Source organism: Puma concolor, chromosome C1 (assembly GCF_028749965.1).
Source record: "Puma concolor isolate L17-30 chromosome C1, mPumCon1.1.hap2, whole genome shotgun sequence".
NCBI classification, from domain to species: domain Eukaryota; kingdom Metazoa; phylum Chordata; class Mammalia; order Carnivora; family Felidae; genus Puma; species Puma concolor.
Window position 1 is genome coordinate 84876741 of NC_141674.1, and position 27310 is coordinate 84904050.

General features: G+C 38.2%; 1 protein-coding gene across 3 annotated transcripts in view; it reads right to left on the reverse strand.

Moving 5' to 3' along the window:
- The window catches only part of PLPPR5 (phospholipid phosphatase related 5), a 125227-nt gene that overhangs the window by 90254 nt on the left and 7663 nt on the right, over positions 1-27310 (reverse strand). The gene's annotated exons all lie outside the window — the stretch shown is intronic.

Genomic DNA, 27310 nt, shown 5'->3' on the forward strand with positions numbered 1-27310 from the left:
TAAGGGGATGTGTTGGGGCACAAAGCACCCCATAAGGACCTCTAGAATCCTGGGGTCTCCAGATATAAACGAATTGAGTTTAGAAAAAGACTTTCCTCATCCTTTTGACATACCTACCAAACTTCCAACAAATTCCAAAGGAGCTTTTTGCTACCCTTTCTAACTTTTCTGTTATTTTTTTGAGATTCCGTTTTCAATGAAATTTCTTCATGTTTCCTCCGCATACCCTTCGTTCTTATGCGGAATCAAAGACTGGTGGTTTGGTTATTTTCTCACCATTATCAAGAAGGAGTTCTTAATCTGGAGTCACTTGAGTCCTATTTCACTTACGAAGCAGGATGTACACACACCCTCTTTCTAACTGACCCATCCACATGTTCATCCCATCTTTGAGGAGAGAACTGGTATGTGGCCCGATATCTTATCTATTACCCTGCTTGGCAGTGAGTAAAAAGCCCCATCTTGCTGATGAATAGCAACCTACAAAAATGCAGAAGCAAATCATAAATCCTCAAATACAAATGTTTATAAACATAACATTGCTCTCGTATCTCAATTCCCAGAGGCTGACCTTCTGTTATCTACATTCCTTAATGACAAAATACTGAAGTAGGTTTTTTGTAGGGAGATGAAATCACTGTAGACTTTCATCAAATGCCAAACTCCAAATAGCTTTACGTTTTCATTTATAAAAACACAATTAGAAATTACTCTCTCTTTCAACTGGTGATAATTCAAAGATACCCGTGCATCATTGGTTTGAAATTGGTACCAGAACATTTTAGATGTAATGCAGCAGTAGAGTCCATGCAATCAGTGTGATGGTACTTGGCATGTCTCATATTTCAGGTGAGAAATAGTATCTATATGTGAAATAGTATCTGAAAAGCAACTTTATCCATAAAAGTATAGTCATGGGACACACATTTTAAAATGTAAGAAGGCATTGAGTTTATATTTAGGTTCCTATCAAACACATTATGCATTCTTGGTTATTACACAGGCACATGTAAAGAGAGATCTCATTTCCCAACACCAATTTCAAGCTAGCCAAGGAAAGTTCTAAGCCATACCAAGAAGTAAAAAGCTACACTGGGTGGGGGGGGGCACCTGGGTGGCTCAGTCAGTTAAGCATCCGACTTTGGCTCAGGTCATGATCTCACAGTTTGTGGGTTCGTGTCCCGTGTCAGGCTCTGTGCTGATAGCTTGGAGCCTGGAGCCAGCTTCATATTCTGTGTCTCTTTCTCTCTCTGCCCCTCCCCTACTCGTGCTCTGCCTCTCTCTCTCTCTCTCTCTCAAAAATAAATAATCACTAAAAAAAAAAAAGCTACACTGGGTATTATCTAAATTGTGTTATGATGCAGAGAATTTAAGGTTTATCTAGTGTGTATATGGATTCCCAAACTCTTGCTAAGGTAGCTGCTAACTTCTTGAAATATAGTTTCTGAATGGAATTGAGGTTAGGAGAGAGGAGAATTATAGTAAAACCTTGGTTTGTGTGCATAATTTGTTCCAGAAACATGCTTATAAATCAAAGCACTCATATATCAAAGTGGATTTCAAGAACCATTGGCTCAATTGTGATCATGTGACATTCGGCGTCCCGTACTACTTGTATTGCAAGACATAGCTCGTTTATCAAGTTAAAATTTATTAGAAATGTTTGCTTGCCTTGTGGAACACTCACAGAACAAGTTACTCATGATCCAACATTTTAATATAGTTGAATTCAGAATTACTGAAGAAGTAATATAGCTACTGATACAATAGTTGCACAATCCTTACCAGTAGGTAAGAAACTATAGTTATGTTTTTCTATAAATATATATATTTCATAATTTGACCACAAAAACTTGTGTTCTTACTTTCATATGATAAAGTTGCTGTTGGGAAGTGGCTACCTAGTCCGGACCAGCATTCTCTGCAAGCTTGGTGCTGGGTGACTTCTACCAAAGGAACATTAGGATCAATGGTGTATGTCAGCTTCAGATCAAAGAGGAAAAATCATGTGTATCTTCTCCATGTTCTCTCCCCATCTGCTGGCTGGAAGCAGGGACTTCTCTGGGTCCAGGGGTTGTTGGTGCCATAAGATGGAAGGAGTCTAAGTGCCTCAATCAGTAGCCCTACAGTGGACTATTACATGAGTGAAAGATCAACTCTGAGGTGTGACAACAGTGAGATTTGGGGGTTTACTTGTTAACAGCAGTGAGAACTTGCTAATGTCTTTTTTTTTTTTTTTTTAATAAAGAGGGAGTGAGTCTCAGGCTCAGTTTTCATTGAAAATTATAACTGGCTAGAATTGAAAAACACTGGTTTTCAGTATGTTCATTTTATGGTTACTTTCTATTTCTAAATTGATATTGGTATTTCATTTATGGTAATGATATATTTTCTTTTACAATTTGTTGGTAAAGTGGATTGATTTAAAGTAAAGGTAAGTGATAGTTGAGGTGGTATGCAACTGTGAGAGAAATCATGAATAAAAGCTAACTTAAAGCTTCTGCGTGGCAAAAACAAAAAACCAATAGGCTAACAAAATGAAAAGGCAACCTATCAAATGGGAGAAAATCTATGCAAATCATGTGTCTGATAAGGGGTTAAAATCCAAAATATATAAAGAACTCATACAACTCAATAACAAACTAAACAAAAAATGATTGAAAATGGACAAAGGAATCAAATAGACTGTTTTCCAAAGAAGACCTACAAATGGTCAACAGGTATATGAAAAGGTGTTCAAATCACTAATCATCAGGGAAATTAAATTAAAACCACAATGAGATAATCACCTTAACACCTGTTAGAATGGCTATCATCAAAAAGAAAAGAGATAGGTGCACCTGGGTGGCTCAGTTGGTTAAGCATCTGACTCTTATCACAATCTCGGGGTTTTGTGGGTTTAAGCCCGGCGATAAGCCCCACATTGAGCTTCGCATAATTTGCTTAGGATGCTCTCTCTCATTCCCTTTCTCTGTGTCCCTTCCCCACTCTCTCTCTCTCTCTCTCTCTCTCTCTCTCTCAAAATAAATAAAGGAAAAAAAATATAAGAAATAATATGTGTTGGTGAGGGTGTGGAACAAAGGGAACCCTTGTTGGTGGGAATGTAAATTGGTACAGCCCCTATGGAAAAAAGGATGGAAAATAGCTTAAAACATTAAAACCAGAACTACCACATAAGCCAGCAATCCTGCTTCTGGGTATGTATCTAAAGGAACTGAAATCAGGATTTCAAAGAGATATCTGCACTCCAATGTTTATTGCAGCATTATTCATAATAGCTAAGATGGAAACAACCTAAGTGTCTGTCTATGGATAAATGGATAAAGAATATGTGGTGTATACAATGGAAAATTATTCAGCCATGAGAATGAATAAACTCCTGCTGTTTGCTACAACCTGGATGAACCTTGAGGGCATTATGCTAAATAAATAAATCAGAGGGCCAGAAGGACCTATATTGCATAGTATCACTTATATGTGGAATCTAAAACAAAAAAAAAAGTCAAACTCATAAAAACAGTGAGCAGAATGGTGGTTACCAGGGGTGGGGGTTAGGGGAGGAGTAGAAAGATACTGGCCAAAGGGCACAAACTTCCAGTTACGAGATTAACAAGTTCTGGAGGATCTAATGTACAGCATGGTGATTACAGCTAATAACACTAAATTGTATACTTGAATGTTGCTAAAAGAGTAGATCTTAAATGTTCTTACCACACATACACACAAATGGTAATTATGTGAGAGGACAGAGGTGTTACCTAATGCTATGGTGTTAATATTTTGAAGTAATACATAAATCTATCAAATCAGCACATTGTACACCTTAACGTTATGCAATATATCATTATATCTTTATAAAGCTGGGCAGAAAAAAGATTGAAAAGGAAACTAATTCACATGGCATTTACTAGGTATTAAGAGATTGTTCTAAGTACTTTGCAAATACTTACCTATTTAATCTTTAAAACAACCCTATAAGGTGGGTATTGTTATTAAAATCCAGCTACAGATGAAGAAAATCAGGCCTAGATAAAGTAAACTATCGAGGGCTGGGTGTGGAGTGAACAGCTAGCATCTGAACCCAAGGCAGTTCATCTTCTGAACCCATGCTCTTAATCTGTACATGGTAGTGGAGGTGGTTAAGACTGTAGACATGTGGCAACCAGAAGGCCCCCACATTCTGGGGGCGTTAGTGAAGCAGTGGGTCAAAAGGCAGCTTACAGAGAAGGAAATGAGGCCAGGAACTGGATCTGTTCCCTTGAATTAAGGTTTGCAGTCTTCAGGAGACTCCTGCTAAAATATACATAGTAGGGGATAAGAAATACACAAAGCTGTTATCCCCACCACTGTGTGGGACAAGCTTATTAAATCATTTTTAACTTGTGAAGCCAGAGGATAGGTACATGTCAATTTTAAGAATGCTCTATAGGCAGTGGTTTTCCAGTGAGGTCCCCAGACCAGCAGCATCAGCAGCACCTGGGAACTTGAAAGAAATGCAGACTTGCAGGCTTCCCCGCAGACCTACCATCTCAGAAGCCTTGGGTGTGGGGTCCAGCCATTTGTGTTTTAATAAGCTCTCTACTGGATACTTCAAGGGGTCTAAAAGTCCTGATTACCACATGTGTTACATTTTTCAGGGATTTTTTAAAGGAATTTCTAGATATTTATTTGAACAAATAATTATTATATATTTGTAGGGTGCAAAGAGCTGTTCTAGGCATTGTAGTGAAGGGTGGGGTTATAGAAGGCAAGGTTAAATGAAACCTAAAATAAAAAAAAAAAAAAAACCCGAGGTTCTCACTTTCCACATGTTTTAAGTGAGACATGGAGAGATGAAGTGTCCTGACAAGCCACTCGCTGCTCAGTGCCCCAGCACATGCTCGTCCTCTGGCTTACTTCTCACCATGCCAAATCGTGCACTTTTCACCATGGCTGAAATGCTGGGGGTGTCAGAGAAGCTCACTGCATATCTGCCAGTACAGACACACTCACTACACTGATGAATGACTAAAGAAGGCAGGAGATAAGAAAAGTAAGTACTGACTGAGGACTGAGTATGCAAGTGGCCAAATTTAGGATTCCTTTCTGGAATAATCTTACAGAAAGGGATACAGTCTTCTTCAACCCCATCTAGGTAGTGTGGTCAATGTTAAAAGCCTCCCAAGCCCGAGGACTTGGCTGGAGCCCACCATGGAGAAGGACCACCTGGAGTGTTTTTGCTCCAAGCACTTGTCTCTCCACAGTAGGATAGTATGAACCATTGCCTCAGTGTCTTCATCTATAAAATGAAGATAATAGAAATAATGCCACCATGGGCTGTTGTAAGACTTCAATAATAGAATTGTTATAAAATCTTTAGAACAGTAGCTAGCACAGATAGAATAAGAACTCTGCAAATTTTAGCTGTTATTAGATGATCCTGAATGTTCTAGCCAACTCAGATCTGTGATGGCTTAGTGTTCGTGGTAAGGAAATCTGTGATGCTTGGAATAGGATAATAGAGTAGTTTGACACGTTGGGATAATGTGAAAGTCCTGACACTAATTTTGTACTGCATGCGTGTGTGTACATGTGGCTGGGGGTGAGGGGGGAAGTAGCACGATCATACAGAAAAAGGAAGCATGGTTGGTCTAATGACAAGACACAGATTTACACTATGCACGTTCTTTATTTTTAATGATGAGAAGTTTGTGCAAACCAATAAAAAACTCCTTTGCTAGTTAATTAAATTGTACTCGATCTTTATATTTGCCCAACCATTTACATAAATGTAGTGAACATGAACTATAAGAAAAATGAACTGGGGCACCTGGGTGGCTCAGTCAGTTGAGCATCCCACTTTGGCTCAGGTCATGATCTCGTGGTTCCTGAGTTTGAGCCCCGCATCAGGCTCTGTGCTGAAGGTCAGAGCCTGGGCCCTGCTTCAGATTCTGTGTCTCCTTCTCTCTCTGCCCCTCCTGCACTCATGCTCTGTCTCTTTCTCTCAAAAAGAAACATTAAAAAAATTTAAAAAAAAAGAAAAATGAATTATGAGAACACTATAATTCAAAGTCACTTTGCATACTTGTAGTTTTAAAAAATTTAATATAGAACATCAAATTCTTCATGGTCAAAAATCTAAGGTAGGCCAGTACTGTTATGATGTATCTGTCATTCCTCAAAATGACATTCATAATTACTGAAAACTAGTATACAGCTTATTGGCTTGCTTTCTAGCTCTTCTAAAATGCACATTCAAATTAATTTCCCTTGTTCTTTATCAACAATAAAAAAACATGATAAAATTTAAATATTCTTTGGGAATTTGAGATAATGGAGTTTTCAGAAATAAGCCTTTGAAGCACAAGCAGTAATTAGATGTCCCTATGTCAGTGCTTCTAAAACTATTTGCAGCAGGATGTTAAATGGATTTGGGGGGAGAGGAGATACTCCTGGTCCAAAAAAAAAAAAAATCAGCTAAAAGCTACAAACTCTAATCCTCTTCAGAGATTCACAGTGCATATTAGCACATTAAGATTCATAATTTCTGGCTGCCCCCTGACAGCATTATTTTACTGTCTTTATTTTACTGATGAGGACACTAAGGCACAGAGAGTTTACATGACTTAACTAAGGTCATTCAGCTAATAAGTTATAAAGTCAGGATTCAACTCCATGTAGTCTAGTTGTGGAGTTAAACTTGACATTACAATGTATTTTTTTTAATTTTGCTTTGTTTTAAGAAAGGTCTAGCAGTCTAAGCCTTCTTGTGTGAACTTCTGCATTTAAGAGGGTAATTTTCTCCCAATCAGCTTTCCCATATGACCAAAAGCATGACAATCTGTTAAAGAAAACTGTTAACTTTACTGCCCAGTGTTTCCCAAACTCATTTGATCTTAGAAATCTTTGTTCTAGGGGCAATCCTAAATATTTGGTGAAGCTAGTATCCCAGAAACACTAAGGAGAGTAAGTAAAACAAGTCTTCGTTTTCAGAGGAGAGAAATTCACATGTAGGAAAGATTAGTATAGTTATTTATGATAACTAAATGAAAGCATTTGGGTTCTTCAGAAAGAAAAAGGAAAGCTGAAGAAGGCTAACTTTATAAAGTGATGACAAACTCATTCACCATTTCTCTGGTTATTAGGAAGAGGCAAAAATAATAGCTCATACAAAAGAAGACAAGTATTAAGTCACACAAGAGAGAAAAGTATTATTCTAAACAGTGTCACCAGTGGGAAATAAAAAGGCATTTAAGTGCAGCACAAAGTAGCTAGGGAACAACAGTGGGATTTACCTGACCTTTCCAATCCAAGAATAACATTCCTTTCCTACAGCACAGAAGAGTCATACTTTGCCCTGCTGGACCTCCCTGGGGTGTCTGCTGGCAGCTGAGTCTGGGGAGAACAACCAAAGGGACCTGAGCCAGTGTGGTAGCTCTTCATAATTGCCTTGTGGCAGACAGTATTTCTATCTCTATTTCACCACCCCCTCTTTTTTAAGGAGAGAGAGAGAAAGAGAGGGCGAGTTGGGGAGAAGGGTAGAGGGAGAGAGAGAGAAAGAATCCTAAGCTCAGCTCAGAGCCCTTGGCAGGGCTGAATCCCACAACTCTGGGATCATGACCTGAGCTGAAATCAAGAGTCAGAGCAATCCAGGCGCGCCCTCCACCCCTGACTTTTTTTTTTAATGTTTATTTTTTTGCTAGTTCAGAAAACCTATACTGTTGTATGCTTCAGATTTCTTCTGCATTGAAATATAAGTTTCTGTTGTGCAACAGGACTGAGTTATTAGTGGTTATCTTCAAGCACCCTACCCACATTAAGGGAATATGCACCTGACAGACTAAACTGCGATACTCCGATAACACTCCTTTTCATGAAATTAGGCTTTCGAGGTGACAGCTCTGTCTGGGAAAGCAGAGAGAGCATTCCTTGCAATTTCAAATTCATCATACAGATCTTTCCCTGGAGGCCATCTTCTTCCGGTTTTCTTGGCTTTCATTTCTCCCATCTTTAAACAGATTGCCAGAACAAATGTCTTTTAAGGCCACTCATTTTTACTGGAAAAAATGACTAGACATTTGAAGGACTTTATTTTTAAAACACTTTCACAGAAAGAGTAAATGTTGATTACATAGGAAATCCTTATACTTTACTAAGCCATTAAAAATGTTTGATGAGAACGCACAAAGAAAAGCATGATTGAGACCCAAAAATAAATGAATGAGATGAATCTTGGAACATAAACTCATTTTGCAGTCTGGTCTCATTTGTTTTTGGTATGAGTGCAACTTTCCAGCTTACTGCTCATGGTGTATTAGGAAAAGGTATAATTATAATTTAAATGTGAAACCCTAATAGCTCTGGTTCAGCTGAATTTATTAAGCAAGCCAATTTAAGGGCTTCCAATATATAATGGGAAGTACATTTTAGAAAACAGATTATTATTTATCTCAAATGCCTTTAATTTAAGCTTATGATACATGTTTATTATATAAATTCATTAATATATTTCCTTTGTTGTCATTTTTAAAAGTGACATATAGCACTTACCACAGACCAGGTGCTATTCTAAACACCTTATGTATATTGATTTGATTTGGTCCTCACAACCACCCTGTGAAGTAGGTATTATTATTCCTTTTTACAGGTAAGGAAACTGAGGCATGAAGAGGTTAAGTAATTTCCCCACAGTCTCATAAGTAGTAACTGGCAGACCTGAGATTCAAACCCAGGCAGTGTGACTCTACATTTAGTATTATATTCATCATCAAAGATTTTTTCAGGAATGCAGCCAAAGCACTTTATGAAACACGTATTAACTTACTTATCATTCGATGTCAACCTTGATATTATTTTATTAATTTGCTTTATTTTAGGAAGGAAAGTCTAGGAGTTAAAGCCTTTTTATCTAAACTTTTGTACTTATGGATATAATTTCCCCTAATATGCTTTTCTACGTAAAGCACAAAGATAGGAGTCTCTTTAAAAAAAAAAAAAATAGCCAGAAAAAGAGGGCTTACAGATAAGACTGTCCAACAAACAGTAACATTTATTCAAACAAAAGTGGAGGACAGAGTTACAGAGGACAGAGTGCAGTGGGGCTGGGAATATTAATTTTCCAAATGTGTCCTCAATCTGCTGCAATTTATTTTTACAATCAGCCTGTTACCCCAAAATGTTACTTTGAAGGCTTGGTGATGGGGTAGTTTGGTGGGATGTTCAGATAACATCAACAGGAAGTTCATTTTAAGAAAGGCAAAATTTTGAAGAAAAGTTATAGATTTATATTATTTCTCAAAGGCATAATGATTAAATATTTATTTTCAGAAGCTGAATAGACTAGTAGAAGCCTACAGAACTGATGTGAAAGCCTGTTGATTTGAATTATTAAGGGAGAAGAAAGTATGACTTTGAAGTCCACTATCTGTTCCATATATAACTTACAGCTTCTGTGCTATTTTCCCACTACCACTCCTTACAAGATTCAGATTATCTTACACGTGTATTTGAATGTGCATGTAAAAACCTGCCCTCAGGTAAGACTGAACCCTTGACTTTTACTCTTGGACGGAATTCAATCTTATCTAGCCCCTTCATTCTTTGGAAAATTTTTTCAAATGTCCAAACCATGCATAATCTTAGATTCTGCTTCTTTATTGAGTCCCATTGTAGGCTGTCAAAATATTTGGAGTCATCACATCTCAGCAGTTAGCAAGAGTGTTGCTGAAAACAAAAAATGCCAGCCCCAAACCTTGGGCACCAAGGTCCATAACTCTGAGCAGCGATATCCAATGAAGGGTTTAGAAATGGTATTTCTCTGTTCTATTTTATTCAGAAACCAAATGAGTCTTTCTGATCCTTTATTGCATGGAATATTTTCAGATTAATAGTGTTGGCTCTTTCTGATGTAGACCCAGGGGGTGCTGGGACTCCTGTGGTCCCCCCATTGAGACCATCTGTGTTGTGGCCTGGTGACAACATTTCAAAAGGTAGAGCAAGCCCCCATCTGTACAGTCTGCTCCTAACCACTGTGCAAAGTACACAAGCACTGCTCTGAACGCTTTGGCTTCCACCTGACTTTCCCACAGAGGATCTTGGGAGGTGCTGAGCCTGAATAGACCCTGAGTGGGAAGAATGAAAGTCCCGTCCTGGGCATGAAAGAAGATCCTCCATTAGCAGTCTTTTTGCAAGCCCCCCTTGGTGTCATAGCACATTTCAAAATCACAGTTTTTTGATCTACTGTTTCTCACATTTCACAATTGGCAGACATTTTGAGAATTCTGCAATTCAGTACCAAAAGGTAAATTTGTAACAGGTAATTGAAATCCTGTGAATATTTGAGTCCTAGGAATATGACTCAATGAATATAGATAGGAGTCCAATGAATACAGGACTCAAATACTTGGAAAAACATTCCCTCAAAAAGCAACAGGAAACAATTCTACTTAATGAGCAATTCTGAGCACAGTTTGCTGGCCGGCAGTTTTAGATGGCTATTAAAATCTCAATCAAGTTTTCTTTCAAAATCTTAATTATAATCTCTCCATATGAACTCAAGCAAAATAGTATTGAAATGAACCTGTTATGTGCGGGGCTGATCATTTTAAATGTTTATTTAATATCAGTATTTATAATTCATGACAGTATTAGAATATTCAAGTGAATTCAAATTCCTCATACCTGAAAGAAAACTAAACCCCTATTTAATAAACATTGATTGAACCCAAACTTACATGTAGCAGACTTTGTTGTTTGTCTAATCAATGTTAACTGTCCATCTTCCTCACAGAGTCTTGATTTTGTTCAGTTATCAACCTTCTCTATTATAGCCACAGTCTTCAGGGAATCATGGCCATCCTTAGCCTCAAAGGATGAATGATTTGTCAAGTCCTGGTGGCTCCATCTGTTACTAACTTATGCCTGGGCATGAGTTGAAACTGTGCTCAAGGAAGATGAGGAGATCTTTGCTAGGAATGGTGCCTCCAAAGATGGGTTCTTGCTTTTATCCTTCTGCTAGACATCATCATCGTTGCATGTGATTTCCAGAACAAGGGTGGTCATTGTGCAATCATGAGAGGAGCCAGCCAAGAGCAGAGCAGACACATATTATGTCAGGGTGGAAAGAGAAGAGAGATCTGGATCTCTGATCTGTTGTTCAGATACTGAATTAGTCATTTTTTGAGCCATCCTAATGGCACTCCCTGTGTGTGACATAATAAATTTTCCTTATTGTTTAAGCGGTTAAGTTGTGGAGTTTTCCATTATGTATAGAAAAAGCAAACTAATTGATACAAAGAATATGGCCTTGATCTTGATGACGGTAGGGTAGAGAGTAGAAGGAAAATCTCATGGAAGTGGATGTTATTGATATGGCACACAACTTAAAAGGATAGAGCTATGTTTCACAAGCAAACTTAAATAGAGTGCAGACTGGGGAATAAGACTGAGAGAAAGAACAGGAAAAAGAGCTTTACAGGTAGCGTGACAATATAATTTATCATCCCAACTATTACACTTTGGAATGTGAAATGAAAGCTTAGTAATATTGATATCAAAACAACAGGAATAAACCGGGACTGACCTAGGCAAACCAGGACACATGGTTGACACAATTACAGACCAAAGGAGACATAAATAAAGCCTTGGAGGAGGAAAAGTATAGGATGTCCTTGAGAAACAGTAAATGGCCCAATTTGGCTTGAGTGTAGACTAGATATGAGGACTGGTAGGTGATTGTCTTGGAACAGTTATGTAAATTTCTTGAGATCCAAGTGAGAAGTTAGTACTTCATTTTGTCCACAGTGGGAGGCTATGCAATTTCTGGGCAGGGGAGAGGTATGATCAGACCTCTGCTTTGGGAAAATCAATCCAGAAGCAGAGGAGACTAGCAAGAGGGGGAGAAGTCCGGTAAGTCACTATTGCAGTAATCCTTCCAGGTCATGATCCGGGCTTACAGCAGTGGAAAAGCAAAGGGACACATGCCAATAATGAGGAGAGGAGAGCAGAAGGAAAGAAAGGCTTAAGGATATATTTTGAGATCTCCTACAATTGGAGAATGGAAAAGAGAAGCAAATGAAGGACATGGAGCAGGAGTGTCAGCGAGATGGAAGAAAATGATCACATCAACTAGCCCAGGAGAGGAGACAATTTCAAGGAAGGGTGGGAAGGTGATCCTTGAACAGAGCTTCGGTGTTTCAAAGAAGTGGAAGAAGTGAATGTCCAAGCAAGAAGGTTGTTGGTTAGTGACCTCCAAGACAAGGCTTAACAGTGATGAAAGCATAAAACTTTTTCACGTTTCCTTTGCCTTTCGGAAAATCTTGTTAGTTGAATCAGTGCAGCAATTCCCCAAACAGTTCAACCTTAAAAGACCTGACAGTGGGTTCAACTGAAATAATGAAATCAATTCGGTGAGTAGCAGGTGGGGCTCTGACACAGATTACAGGTGTGTCATCCCACTTCACTGTCAGCTCTGCATCACTCCCTTCACAAAGCCGGAGTCACTTAAATACTTCTATCCCTTTTGTCCCCAGACTAAGCTCAGATCTACCTGATCTCTGAAAACCCTGACCTTAGGCAGGAGGGATTGACGCAACTATAGCCCAAGGTCTGTGATTCAGTATCAAATCTCTGTTGCTGATTCAGGTGGAAGTAGAAATACAATTCCTACTTTGGGCCTGATTTCCACTAGCTGATCTCTGTTCCTGAGGCTCTGCTTTGCTCACCTAATCAACACCCCTAGTCCCTCTAAGGATGAGACTACCTGTTCCCATCTGTCTTCCAGGCATTGGAGTTCTTTTGCTTAACTCCATACAGCGGCAACAGATTTTCCTAACACCCACTGGCTCCTACATTCCCCGGACCTCTGTTGTGTCCAATACCATGCTACTACTCCCCACTGGCCTCCCTGACACACTTTCCCAGAATACCTGTCTTCTGTAGCTTTTCCTTCCATAGCCCATGTTCTGTGGCAGGAGAAGATGCCCAGAGCACCTTCGAAGGAAGTCTACCCTTCTGTGTCCATTCCTCAATTTCTATGCTCCAGCTCTTCCTGACTTAATCTATCCCATTGGGTTACACAGTGGGTCTCTCCCTTACCTGATACATGGTAATAGGTTTTTGTATCCAATCTCACCTTTGCAAAGAGCATCCACGCAAGAGGGAGCACTTGTAAATTGGTACCAGAAGAAAACAGATTCTGCCCTATCCTCATCCATTAACAAAAATCATGGCGTGTGATTCATGTACTTGGAAATGTACAGGAAGCAGAGAGAAGCACTGATCCATGAACACAGATGCATTCAAGGTTGCAGCAGTATTGCGGTGCCAATATTTGCAGTACGAATAAAGTTGTCAACAATGATATTTTGGTGACAATGCTTGAAATAAAAGCACAAACACAGCCCATGCATAATGTCAAATAGTAAAGTGTTAAGTTCTCCGGATGTGTACCTAATCTGATCTGATGCCTCTGGTAACTGAACACAAAAACAGACATAAGCTTCTCTTGTATTTTCTTGGAAAAAAGATTGGCTGGAACCCAAGAACATGAACATAATCAATATCTTTCATAAAATGAAGGAAGAGAGGAATGCTTCCCTATTTCTAAGACACCTGGGCCCAAGCTATACCACACCAACAAAGAATAAATAATATGTCTTCTTGAGGACAGTGATGGACATCATATGTTAACGTCTGTCACTTTCTTACACAATTTTCCCACTGCATTTGTGAGATCCTTTCTATTGTTTAACCTCCACGTCTAGCAAGTTGCCTAGCATATAACAGATATCCACTAAGAGTTGTGTGAATGAATGAGGAATGAAGGAAAGAAGAAAAAAGGGAAGGAGGGAAGGGAGGGAGGGAGGGAAGAAGGGAGGAAGGAAGGAAGGAAGGAAGGAAGGAAGGAAGGAAGGAAGGAAAGTAGGTAGGTATATATGACTATGATAGAACTGCAGTCTTTAAGGCACTTGCTGCCACTATTCATGCTGAAGATAAGACATAATCCTATTATTTAAAAAAAAAAAAAAACAAGAATGCCTAACAGGTGCCATGAATAACCTTTCCCCACAGCTTCTTTAACATATACAAAGAGTTAGCAAAAGGAAGAGTCAATGGGGGAGAATCCACCAAAGCTATGAATCTTTCCCTCCCATAGCTAGACAATATGGAAAGGAAATCTGTAAAATGCCCTGTTCCAAGTTTAAGTTTCAAAAGTATTCTAATATTTTCATATCCCCCTCTCTTTCCTAACCTTGAAAAAAAAAGTATTTTATTTAAAATGGTGTTTTGGGTGCCTGGATGGCTCAGTCAGTTAAGCATATGACTTCTGATTTCGGCTCAGATAATGATCTCACAGTTTGTGGGTTTGAGCCCCCCATCAGGCTCTGTGCTGACAGTGCAGATCCTGCTTGGGATTCTCTCTCCCCCTCTCTGTCGGCGCCTCCCCTGCTCGTACTCTCTCTCTGTCGCTCTCAAAATAAATAAATAAACATGAAAAATATTAAAAAGAACAAAATGGTGTTTTAAAAATCATATTGTAAATAGTTACAGTAAACCAAGGGTTTGTTAATTTGAGAAAACACCTTCAAAAATCTCTTCAGGTGTGTCTTCTCAAGGACAGATCAAAATGATGCATATCAGTCCAACAGTTTTCCCTTCACTTAGAGGAAAAAGTAGACTAGGAAATGACTAAGTTTCTCTAAAATAACAGGGGCAAAAAAGGCTATATTTGTACCCTGTGAATACAGTTGACACTAGCCTTGAGCACTTGGCTACTGATCACTCAAAAAATGGCTGGACAATTTGAGATGTGCAGTAAGTATAAAATACGCACTGGATTCGAAGACTGTACAAAAAGCCATGGGAAATAATTTATTGGTAAATTGTTATATTGGTTACCTTTGAATAGTTTGGATATATAAGGTTAAGTAATATATATTATTAAAATTAATTTCAACTATTTTTAATTTTTAATATTTAAAATTGTGAATTTAAAATTTAAAATTTAAATATTTAAATTTAAATTTAAATTTAATATTTAAAATTTAATATTTAAAATCCACTATAAAACTTAAAATATGGTTTGCATTATATTTCTATTGGATACTATGGAGCTAAGTTCTACTTTAATATCCCTTGGCCCATCATTATTGCAGATGGCTCACCAAATCCTGGGTTTTCAGAGGAACCAGAGCAGAGGGAAGAGCTACACAGGCATCATAGGTACAGATTTTTAAGCTTTTACTTACCATACATATCTAATTGATCTTGTAAGGTAGAAATATAAAATTAATTATGAGCAGAGCTTTCAGAAAACTTTCTATCATGTTTCTTTATTACAGTGTCTTAATCTTTAAAAGATAAAATGGTCTATGATACAGGTTCCACTAAACAACCGAGCATACATTTGTCGATGGATTAAATAAATACATGTGAAACTCTAGTTGTTGTATGGGTATTTTAGTGAAACTGTCCTGTCGTTTATCATGTTCCTGGATTAGATCCAGCTCTGACATGTCAATCGCATCTGCAACAACCCATTTACTATCCGTTATTCCTATGTATTCTAATTAAAACAAACAGATCAAAGGAATCAACTCACAAAATTTGTATCCTTTATTTTTTCTACCTTCCTTTCTAAAAGCAATGTTACTATTCTTTCTATGAACATGTGCTAATATATCTACAATTTGGTTTTTCTTGGCCCATGATTTTTTGCTGATCAACTAGGATTCTTAAGTAACCTTTTTATAGACCCAGCTATTTAAATGCAGCAAGTTCAATAAACTGTTCTTTTTTAAAACTTTTTTTAATGTTTATTTATTTTTGAGAGACAGAGAGAGACAAAATGTGAGCAGGGAGGGGCAGAGAGAGAGACAAAGACAAAGAATCTGAAGAGGCTCCAGGCTCTGAGCTGTCAGCACAGAGCCTGACGTGAGGCTCGGACTCACAAGCTGTGAGATCATGACCTGAGCCAAAGTCGGACACTTAACCGACTGAGCCACCCTGGTGCCCCTCAATAAACTGTTCTAAGTGAACCAATTCTTCCTTTATCTAGTTCCTCACCTTGACATTATTTAAGCATACTTTCTTCCTAGTATGTTTTTAATCAGGTTAGTTTCCCTATAAGTGGCTAATGCTCGCAGATAATTTGCTAAGGAAGGGATGGCTAATCCTCTGATAGGGAATTGTTTTCTGCATAGAGAGAGCTCTTACAGAACACTGACATCAATATAGTATATACATTTACTGTAACAGATGAAGCTTTTGGAAAGTACCTGTAAATCAGTCTTACAAACCAGTAACCAAAAATAACAAATGATAAGAGGATAGTGGAAGGGCAAGAATGCTCTTTCAAAATGCCTGTGCAAAACTCAATCAAAACTACCTGTGATGCTATAAGCTACAAAATAGGTCATAAATATAACTTTGAACAAAGGTTGTAAAATCTTTTGATGGCCCCAAACTTTTGTTTATCAAAAGCAAAAGGAGAAAAGCAGAAATGAGTTTAAATTCCTCTAAGGTCTACAAAGCCCAAGTCTCAACTATGAATTCCTGACTCTTATTTCCTGGCACAGAGGGACAGACAGTAAAGGTTTGCTGAAGAGAGGAAGGAAGGAAGGAAGGAAGGAAGGAAGGAAGGAAGGAAGGAAGGAAGGAAGGAAGGGAGGGAGGGAGGGAGGGAGGGAGGAAGGAAAGGAGAGAGTGGGAGGAAGAGAGAGAGGTACGGGAAAAATGAAAAGAGGCTTGGACTGGTTGAATCACAAACAAAATAGCTGCCATCTGAATGAATGGTGTTAGCTATGACAAATGTAGGATCTGACTGGGACACTTGTGTGCCTGACATTATGGCCATGCCTCAGTGTCAGTGTTTCCTTACCATTCCACACATTCATATACAGACAATCTTTATGGTTTTGCTAATACTTTAATATATTAAAAAATCTTTATTCATATCACATATCCAGTAGCATGACAGCTTTCTCTTTTATTGTACTATGAGAATCCACAACCCTCACATTTACATTTTCATCATTTCTGTTTATCTGGGATCCTACATTAATTAAGAATAACTTGAGGGGCATCTGGGTGGAGCAGTTGGTAAAGTGCCTGATTCCTGATTTCGGCTCAGGTCATGACCTCATGGTTCATGAGATGGAGCCCCTCACTGGGCTCTGTGCTGACAGCACAGACCTGCTTGGGATTCTCTCTCTCTATCTCTCCCCCACCTCCCCAAAATAAATAATAAAATAAACTCAAAAAAATAATTTGGGAAAAGCAGAATTTAAAAAAGGAGATATGAAAAAAAAACAGTTTCCTTTCATCTTCCTATTTAACGTGCTTACTGGTCTAGCTCTTTTCTCTAATTCAAAACACCCACAAGACATACATTTTTCTGCTTGTTTATTTCAATCCAATATTATCTTGATTCACTAGTTGAATATGTTTATATTTTTAGAACTACCTCATGTTACTTTACAATGCTACATTTTCAGTTGGCATCTCAGCTACTTGATGTTCATACAGAATTTTTATCTCATCCCCTAAGCATCCTTTTCTCCATCAGTGATGGTTCATTATTGTATTCAAACTTGTTCCAATTACACATAAATTATTGCTCTTTTCACTTGTTCCTAACTCTTTCTTTCACAAACTCCTTACACAATCAAAAGGACTAAAGGGAATAAAAACTCCCCCATGATCCCCCCAATACATCACTTGCATGTCACTGGAGGGTGGTAGAAAAAGAATGGGTTTTAGGGGTGCCTGGGTGGCTCAGTTGGTTAAATGTCGGACTTCAGCTCAGGTCATGATCTCACAGCTGATGAGTTTGAGCCCTGCTTTGGGATCTGTGCTGACAGCTTGGAGCCTGGGGCCTGCTTTGAATTCTGTCTGTCTGTCTCTCTCTCTTTCTCTCTGCCCCTCCCCTGCTTATGCTCTGTCTCTCTCAAAAATGAATATTAAAAAAAATTTTTTTTAAAGAATGGGTTTTGGAACCAGGAAGACTTTCTGGTTTCAAATTATGTAACTTTAATGCAAATCACTTAAGGTTTTTTGAATCTCAGTTTCTTCTTTTGCAAAAGCATGATAATAATGCAAAATGATAAAACTGTTGTGAAAATTAAATTAGCTTCTCCCAAAATTACCATGCGCAAAAGCACTAGCTTTTATACCATGAGCACCTACTAAAAGAAAGCTGAGAATCAATGAGGTCAAGCAACTGGTCCCGTGTTATACAAATTAGTAGGAGATCCAGGATCCAAACCCAGGTAATGTCTGAATCTAAATCTACCTCAATAAATATTAGTTCTCTGCCCTTTCCAACCAAATCCAAACACACCTGCCTCTCAAGGAAGCATCCTGTCAGTGAATTGCTAAAATGCCATGTTCTCAGAGAAGCCTTCTCTATGGCCTAAGTCCAAACTGATTCTTCTCTTCAGTAGGCTACCACAACACTTCTCTAGATATTCATTAATACATTAAACAGTGACTGAGTGCCTCCTAAATCTCGGGCACTCTCCTAGTCCTGGAAGGAGTTTTTGAAATGTTAAAGTTACTTCCACAAGAGCATGGATCCTTGACTGGACTGTAAACTTCCTGAGGTTAGAAGAGCCCTTCTCATTATCTTCACACTTGTTGCCCTTTTCTTTATTTACTGCAATGTACTTTACAAACAAAGGTTGAAAACACCAGGAACAGGCTGTATTCTAAGCTGTGCTACTGTCTGGCTGCAGGACTGTGAGCAAATCTAATTTTTCTGAGCCTGGGTTTTATCATCTCTAAGTGATTATAACCATCTTGCATGATTATTGTGAGCCTTCCTGTGGATGACAGAGCTTTACACAAATGTAAGGGGTCATGTTGTTGCTATTGTTGATGTTACATTATTATTAATGAATGCATGAATACCAGAATGAACGATCTGCAGATCACTTCTGCACTCACAGCTGTAAGGTCCAAAGTTTGGTTCTACACTAAGGCTCTCTTAATTCTATTACCCCATATCTGTTGTTAGACTCTGCTCAGAACTGGTTTCTGAGCTCTGATTACTGCCTGCTGTGAAGGGATCCTGATTTGAGCTGTTGGTGATCCTGATGTGGGCTGCCAACCCTTAGCATTGTAGACTGTGTGGCCTGGAGCCTCACCTCACCACCCTGTTCTGTCCCTCGGTCCCCTGGACTTGCTTATTCTGACCAGCCTGCCCTGTCTCACTCATGTGCCTTCACATGAGGCCTCACCATGTCTTTGCCTCCTCTATTCGGCCCTACTCTGCCCTACTTTTCAGTGTCCCAGTTCTAGGCTGCCATCTCTTCTGTAACCCTGGGGCAGCACTGGTCTCTGATGACCAAGTGACCCTCTATTAGACCTACTTCCCAGAAGCCTGACTGCCCACAGTCCAAGATGCCATCCTTGCCTTGGCCTTCCCAGTCCTAAATGCACCAACAGCCCCTAGTCCCTGTAATCAAACCCATGTCAGGTGCAAGGCCTACCCATCTTCTGACGAGAGAACAAAAACAAAAAAAACCAACAACAGTCAAATTTTGTGGTCTGTCTGAATCTACCACCTCTTTTTCCTGCTGCTCAGCTTTTCTAGGCTTGGCCAGTTTCTATATTGCTAAAGCTTGGGCTGCTTTAGCTCCTTATGGTTTATTCTTGCCATGCCATTAACCTGACTGCTTTTACATGCTTCCTTTGCAACCTTTAATGTTTCCTCTTTCCAATTCCTTTAAGTTATCCCTTCTAAGTGAATGAAGCCAAGACACTAGCACATTCACATCATAAAATTTATGCAAATCCAATTAATCCAATCAAAGCTTGTTTGTATAAAAGCCTGTCTTATGTGCTCTTTAAAGTCACTTCCCATGAATGGAAATCTTAATTAGATGACTAAATTTAGAAGGATAGAGCATCTTGCAAGAAAACCAAGAACATTTAATCCTTAATACCATAAACTGGAAAATATGAATTTCACCTACCAAGAATAGTATTGTGCGGTTTCACATAAATTTCAATCCATGCTTTCTAAAAGAACCAGAATATCATGCCCTCAAATTTCTAGAGCAACATATAGATGCATAGATTTCACTTCAGCTTCCAATTTAAAATTAGGAAATTAAAGATATTTACTACGTAGGTAAGCACACCTGCTATGTAACTTAGAAAATGCAAGTCAAGATGTCCTATTATGGAAGCAAAACATAGCAATAGTAACAAAAATATCCTTGCCATTTTAAATTTTGATTGTGCGTATCAACATAAGCTTTCATAATTGTACTGTCGATCTTTCACCATTGTCCATGTTGCACATAATGACTTAAAGTCATGTAATATGTGTGTCAGAGGGGTAATCTTAATAACTAATTAAAAATTTATTGGGGTACCTGGGTGGCTCAGTCAGTTAAGTGTCCGACTTCAGCTCAGGTCATGATCTCGCAGTTTGTGGGTTCGAGCCCTAAGTCAGGCTCTGTGCTGACAGCTCAGAGCCTGGAGCCTCCTTCAGATTCTGTGTGTTCCTCTCTCTCTGCCCCTCCCCTACTCACACTCTGTCTCTCTCTCCTTCAAAAATAAATACACATTAAAAAAATTTTTTTTAATTTATTTCACGGCAGTATTTTTATTTTAAAGTAGGGAAACGTAAGCCCTCTGGAACACACTTGATAGCCAAGATTGATGTGAGGAATATTTCCCTAGATTCCTTAAAACTCTAAAACAATAGTCTAATGTTTTTTCCTAAATTAAAATCAGTCACAGAAGTAGAATTATTTGTAAGACAGGCAGATTTAGATGTCTCATTTTGCAGGTAGCAAAAGTGAGGCTTAGAGTTAGAATGTGTGTCAAAGGTTTACCTCTTCAGGCTGGTAAGGGAGTCTCTGAGAATTATTGTAATGTATTTTCTACTAAGCATCCTTATGTTAAGAACCTAATTACTTCTGTACTACACACCTTTCCATTCCAGACATTCTTGGAGTTCCTTCAACCTGGGAAGGTTTCTCCAGTCTAAATGACTTTGTATATGTATGCTCTTGCCTTTCTCTCACTTCCCTGACTAGCTAACCGTCACTTCCTCTCAGATGTCTCTCATCCTTCCTTCTGTCTTCCACCGCCAGGCTCACTGCCAGCTTTTAGGATTAGTATATTTTCACTCTTCACTGACACTGAACTTTGATTTCTTTGAGGACACGGATCCTTTCCGCCATCTTTGAATACGTAGCGCCCATTACATACACAAAGCCTTGTCCAGGGAGAACTCAGTAAATGTTTTTTTAATGGATAAATGAAGGAATGAATTACTGAATGCCAGGTCATTGTGCTTTAATGTGATTGCTTGCAGGCTATGTCATTTGCACCCATTGGATAATTGGAAAATCCCAAATTTCAACGAAAAGTATCCATAAACAATAAAATCCTAATTTCATTTTCCCGCTTCCTTCTGAAGTTAATTGAAGTTGTAAGTGATTTGCCTGCCCAATCAGCATTAAATCGTTCTTTACTCATTAATGTCATTTTCTAAAGTACCACTAATTTTTATCACTCTCTAAGGAAAGAAACTCTTCTCAAAAATAGTTCCATGTATTGAGTCAAATCTTTCAACTCTTAATTTATGATTACTAATGAAAATGTACAGAGTATGATTCAGAGATCTAAGTGACAATAAAATCATGACTTATCTCACTTAGAAACTCTGCCAGCTAGCTGAATCCTACACGAGAATATCAAAAATAGTTTCATAATTTACCATATAGACAAATTTCCTATGTAAAATGTATTGGTCGTTGATTTACAAAACAGAATGGAAGATGATGTGCTCTTTAAATCCACCAATTCATTCTTTAAAAAAGGCAGGAAGGGGGAACATAATGAAATATAGAATGTGTCACACCTGCTGAAGAAAGAACATATACTACATAAATGCTTACATAGTGACAATTTAAAGTTATACAAGTATGTGCTATGGACAATGAAAGACTGAAATGGTGGTTACAGAAGCAAAATACAATGACGTTAAAGATTTTTAAAACAAAATAATAAGTGTTTGATATATTCTTCGTTTGAATTAAATATTTTGGACTATATTTTATATAACTTTGATTAAATTTTTAAAAATGAGTGTACATGGGGAAAATATCTGAAATCAGAGATGACTGGTAAGTAAATTAAAATATTAAGACTTGGGTTTTAGAGAAATAATTTCAACTTTATAGCCTAACTATCTGTGAATGGTTACCGCAAATAATTTTAATTCCTGCTTCTCCAATTCTGTTCTCTTAAAATACATTACTAATTCCTTATATCTACCATTTGAAAGGCATTATGTTAGGCACTATGTGATGAGCAAGAGGCAAAAATATACATGACGTATTTGCAGATCTATAGGAATTTATAATTTTTTGATGGCCAAAATATGTATGTATAATTATAATACATACCTATGTAGTACACTACATTGTGTATGCTACATACAATTGGAAGCATTTTAGTAATCTTCTGATTGCACGACAGCAAATCCAATTAGAAGATGTTGCCTGGAATTCTACTTCAAGGACTGAAACCCAGGTCAGTCTCAACTGGAAAGAAAATGCCATAAACTTTAACAATGTCTGCTGTGGTCATGGGAGGGAGACAGTGTACATCATCATGCAGTGTTTTTGTCTACTTGAAGAAAAGTTTAACTTACTCCCTTTACAGATGAGATGATTGACTACGAGGAGACTTTATACTGACCCCAAGGCTAATGCATTAAAGAAAACACTATGCAGAACTTCTGGTGTATTTGCCAGGGGTGAAAGTACACCTGAAATTCATCATTCAGGGCTGGTGCCATGCCTTAAAAATAGCACATCTCCAGTGAGGTCAAATGTGAGAGCCAGAATGGCAAAATGGACTCAAATCAATGCCATATGAAGACGAAAACTCGTAAGTCTCAAAAAAACAAGAATCAAAAAAAGTGAAAAATAACATCATACATTGGGAGAACATCTAGGTTTTTCTATATGGCTTCAAATGTTGAGACGCCTGTGAGCAGACAACTCAGAGAAACAGACTTTATTACATTGTAAGGTAAAGTGTTCTAGTGACACTTGTTTCATACACATAAAAGGCTATCTGAGGAGCCATGAGTCAGTCCTGCCCCAGGTGGAGTTCAAACCCTTCCACACCAGATATCTAATGATACAGAGGTTGGAGAGCTACTTGAGTTTCTCAAGGTCTCAAGGTCAGTAAGCAGCAAAGTTAGGAGCAAAGGCCACAGCCTGTCAGGCCAGTGAGTCTCCCTCCCTCCCTTCTTCCCTCTTTCTCTCTCTCTTTTCTTTCCTTCCTTCTTTCTTTTCTCTTTCTTTCTTTCTCTTTCTTTCTTCTTTCATTCATTTTAATTTCAGATCATCATAAAACCTGCATACACAAAATTTATTACCAATCCTACCAATAGCATTCACTCTTTCCAAACAGGAATACATTCATTATTGCTACTGTTCCTTTTATTTCATTTTGCTTTCTCTGCAGCGCCCCATCCCACACCTGCAACTACACTTTTATGGGAAGATGTAAGAGGACAGACTATTATTCAAAAAGGATTTTAAAAGAAAGGTAGATCCCTGTTGATAAGAAGGCATCAAAGGAAGAGTCATGAAAAAAGTGGGATTTGAGTCACCCAAAGTAAAGGCTGGGAAGTATTTAAGCAAATGGGAATGAAGAGCAGGGAAAATATCATAAAGCACAGCAGAGAACTGATTTCTTAAGTCACTGCTGTTTCGCAGAAAATGGCAGTACAGGATCGGACCCAAAATTTCTACAATCATTTTAGGAGTATTTCTAAGTCCCTTCAAAGAAAAAGGACTTCAAAATATATAAATATATAAAGTCTATGTTCTTCCTTGAAATATACATACTTAATTTTTTAAAATAAATGTATATACATACATACACACACACATCACTGAGTATTTCTTCCATGCCTCTAACTAGTTGCCTAACTTAACGTAATGACTCTGCCTTGAGTGCAGTAGATAAGCTATATGTTAATTACATTTAGTGTTATAATTACATTATATTGTGTTATGTTAAAATCACACAATAAGAATTTGGAATCTGTGCATCAAAAACGTGTAGGTTTCGGATGTGAGGGCGATCTGGCTGCGACATCTGTCACCCCATTGATCGCCAGGGTTGATTCAGCTGATCTGGCTGGCTAGGCGGGTGTCCCCTTCCTCCCTCACTGCTCCACGTGTGTCCCTCTAGAAGCTCACTCAGTCGAAGAGGACAACCTTCCCCGATAGAGGAGGACCCTTCTTCGGTCAAGAGTATATGAGTAGCTGCGCTCCCCTGCTAGAACCTCCAAACAAGCTCTCAAAAATGGGTAGTTTTCTGTTACATCTACTTGTAGCAGGCTTCAAATGTAGTTTTACTTTTTGTCTGAAAAGATTTGATGTTAGGAGCACAAAAGAAGACATCATAGAACCAAATGATTTGAGAACTAAGCACTCTTTTCCTTATCTGTTACAACACCTCTTCACTATCGCAGACTTCGTCAACTGTAACTATAATATTCAGTGAAATCTTTTCAGTCAACAGTTTAAAGCCACAAGGAGAAAACTACTGTAATAATCACATACCCTTAATTTCTCTCTCCCAACTGATACTGCTCTGCAGAGCGATTACTTGCAGATGGACTTAGCACCACCCCCCCAACCAAGAGATGGCAAAAAAAAAAAAAAAAAAAGGTAAGGGGACAAGGACCATCCCTATGTTAAAAACACATATCTGCCATTCTGCTGAGTTATGCCAGTTCCTTACTGGGGGGGTCACAGGCTTAGTTGCTTAATCTTTTTGTGCCTCAGTGTCCTCATCTGCAAACTGAGATAACAAGAGTGTCTATCTCCAATGATGTGAGGATTAAATTAGTTAATACATGTAAAGTACTTACAGCAATGCCTGATATATACCAATATGACAGCTATTTGTGTAATTCCTCATTAGTTGCATGGCCTAGGGCAAGTCACTTAATTTATCTGGCCATTCATTTGAAAATTAAGAGATCAAACTACATGATCTCTAAGGCTGTTTTCATGACTAAAATATTCCAGCTACAAAGAAGCATCTCCTAACACTGGATTCACAAATCTTTTCCAAAAATAGAATGGCAGAAAGAACCTGATAGTGTGGCTTCAATAAAGTGTCTACTGGATTCCTGTATCTGTATTCTAGACTTAGCCCCAGGAGAAATAAAAAGGGGACCCCAAATCATCATGTGATTAGGAGCCAGAAAGAAGAAGAAACAAAGGTCTCTTTGTGAAAGACCAAAAGGGTTGTCACGTAGTTTTGACTAAGTCTCTTCATTCAGTTTAGTAACTGAGCGAACCCAACACTGTAAAGGCACTTGTGAACGAAGAGGTCATTGTCACCAACCCAAAGATATTGTTTTGTTTTTTAATTGGAAATGTCAGGACTTCATTTTAAATTACAAGATGAGGCTCCAGGTGCACTATCTCTATCCAAGACTGCTCAATTTTGGTGTCTGTGAAAACTTGGCATTCTGCTTTGATGAGATCTCTGGAAATATAAGATGCTTCTCAGTGTGAAAAGTGCTTCTGTGCACCCCAGTGTGAGAAAATGCTAACTCTGAAATCTCAATAAAAAGTCTTGATAGAAAAGTACAGTTTTTGCTGGCATGGTTTAAAGCACTCTTTAAAAAGGGGGGATCATCACATGAGAAACACAATACACAATTTACTCAGAATAGAGGTTCTGGTTATATCAACACAAATCCTGCTTCTCTTAGAGAGGAAATGCCACAAGCTATTTTGGTATTACGTAGATATGTCAGGACTACATTTGTATTTAACTGACCTATGATTTCATAAGTCTTTTATTTCACGATACTGCTTTGAAAGATTTGAAGAAGGGAGAGATGAAATTTAATCCTGGTTCTGGGATTTGCAGCCAAGTCAAGTAAGCTCTTTCAGCCTTATTTTCAAGGTATACTATACACGGAAGGTGGCCACCAAATATTTGTTCAGGGAAAGAAGGAATGAGGAAGATAGGGAGGAAGGAAGTCCTGGGAAGTCACCAGCATTTTACCAGAAAAGTCCCAATCCAAAGAGGCTGCTACAAGTCTTTTTGCTATCTGTATATTAATTAATAACTGATTTAATTAACATTATGGATATAAAAATGATTTTTTATTGATGAAAGCAATTACTTTTAATTAACATGATGAATGCTAAAAATAGACTCTTTACTGATGAAACTGAATATTTTCAAGCTATGTGGATTGACTAAAATAGTTCCCCAATCTTGAATGAACAAACTATAGGCCTCCAGTGAGGCCTATAACCTATATCCCAATGGCTTATTCTCAGTGCATCTAGAGTCCAGCCATTGGTTTAGGAAGATTTCTGCATGAAGCATGTCATGACAGGGCACAGAATTCCACCTTGTCTGTGCTGAACCTTTCATACAGGGTTTCATACACTTAAAACACCTCAAAGGATAAAAAGCTGCCAGTTCACTAAACTTACAGGACAGGGCATATGGACTACTTTGCCTATTTTAATGAATGGTTATGTAACTACGTGCTCAGCAGAATTTGGTCATTATAACCTCATCATTGTAAACCTCAGTTGGTGCCTGGATACCTTATCTACCAAAAATAACCAAACAGATTGGGTAGGATCAAATTAGCTTGAGTCAGATTATAATACTCTGACTTTGAGATGTTCAAGGCTAGTGATGGAAACATAAATAAAAATAATGCAATATAAAGAAAAATATTAGGTTATTTTAATATTATAATTTGTTAAAGAAGCTAAGGAACCATAGAGGAGAATGCACCTATTTTATCTGTGGGTGTCCAAGAGATTTGCTCAGAAGAGGCGGTGCTAGGTCCGAACAGATATTGCAGAATGTTCCATAAAGTTTGTTTTTTGTTTTTGTTTTGTTTTTAGGGGGGAATGGATGTGGGAGCATTATATAGGTTAGAAGCAAGGGAGATAAAAATTAATCCATGTAAGAAATTCCAAGTTTATTACAGACCATGTATATGTGTATGTGTGTGTGTGTGTGTGTGTGTGTGTGTGTGTGTGTAATAAGCTTGGAATTTCTTATATATATTCACTACACACACACACACACACACACACACATTCACTCACACATGTTGTCTCATTGAGAAATGTCCACCAAAACACTGCCTTTAGAATTTTAAATGCACCTGGATGGGAAAAAATCTTTAGGACTCTGTTTTTCACAGCAATAACAATAACAACAACAACAACAACAACAACAACAACAAAATGGTGGTTTTACTGACAGATTTTCAAACTACATCTGTCATAAT